Here is a 1,452-nt window from a genome sequence, read left to right on the forward strand (position 1 = left end):
TAAAGATTAAAACCTAGAAAATCCTATGAAATGGTCCTACGTTTGTGTCATGCAATCACTCAGACTCACAGGAACCTAGCAACAACCACAATATTTATAGGAGCAAATGGCCAGGTCTTTCCCTTTTGTATCCACTGGGTGGGTTCTAACAGCCAGCCTTTTTGTTAGCAGCTAAGCACTTGACCTTTGCACCACCAGGGCTCCTTTCATTAAAACTAGCAAGACCAGATCAAAGATGGCGGCCAGCAGGAGGCTGAGGAAGGAGCTTAAAGAAATCCGCAAATGTGGGAAGAAAAACTTCCCTAGCATCCAGGTTGACGAAGTTAATTTATTGACTTGGCAAGGGCTTATTGTTCCTGACAACCCTCCATATGACAAGGGGGCCTTCAGAATCGAAGTCAACTTTCCAGCAGAGTATCTGTTCAAACCACTAACGATCACATTTAAAACAAAGATCTCTTACCCAAACATCGATGCTCACCCAAACATCGATGAAAAGGGTCAGGTTTGCCTGCTGGTAATTAGGGCTAAAAACTGGAAGCCAGTAACCAAAACTGACTAAGTCATCCAGTCCCTCATAGCACTGGTCAACGACCCCCAGCCCGAACACCCACTCTGGCCTGACTTAGCTAAAGAATACTCTAAGAACGGTAAAAAGTTCTATAAGAATGCTGGAGAGTTTACAAAGAAATATGGGGAAAAGCCACCTGTAGACTAAAAATCTGCAGTGAATGATTCTAGCAGTGTGAGCAGAGACCCCAGCAGTGCATTCAGATAACCCCCACAAAACAGGACTCTGTGGAGAATTGACTTGTGCCACTGCCTGGTGTCAGCTTGTGGCTATTACTAACTTTCAATAGTTTTCTGAATCAAAAGTGGTCTAGATAATCTGTAAAGAAAGGATTAAAAATTTACAATGTTCTAAAAAAAAAACAACACAAAAATCTAGCTAATAGGGAAATGAAGGTACATAGAGGGATTATGAGGAGTTCTGGTGTGGAGCTGTGGGTTAATGTGCTGGACTGCAAAGTCAGTCTGAACTGCAAGGTCGGCAGTTTAAGCTCACCAGCCGCTCCTTGGAAACCCTGTACAGGGTTGCTATGGGTCGGAACCGATTCAATGGCACTTAACAATAACAACAACATGGGTAACAATAAGAAGTGGATGATGAGCTGGGCTACTAACCACAATATCAGCAGTTTGAATCTACCAGCTACTGTGTGGGAGAAAGATGAAACTTTCTGCTTCCCTAACGATTCTCACTGTGAGTGGAACCAGCTCCAAGGCTCAAAGCTACCAGCACCACTAGTAGGGAAATTATCAAAGCCCCCTGGGTGGTACAAACTGATTGAGCTCAACTGTTAACATAAAAGTTGGAAGTTCAAACCCACCTAGTGGTGGTGCAATAGAAGAAAGCATGATAATCCGCTTCCTTAGAGATAACAGCTAAGA

General features: G+C 43.5%; 1 pseudogene; it reads left to right on the top strand.

The window, feature by feature from the left end:
- The first annotated feature begins 235 nt into the window (after positions 1–235).
- LOC102831770 lies at positions 236–718 on the top strand (annotated as a pseudogene).
- Positions 719–1,452: the final 734 nt, after the last annotated feature.

Source organism: Chrysochloris asiatica, unplaced genomic scaffold, assembly GCF_000296735.1.
Source record: "Chrysochloris asiatica unplaced genomic scaffold, ChrAsi1.0 scaffold00133, whole genome shotgun sequence".
Classification (NCBI taxonomy): Eukaryota; Metazoa; Chordata; class Mammalia; order Afrosoricida; family Chrysochloridae; genus Chrysochloris; species Chrysochloris asiatica.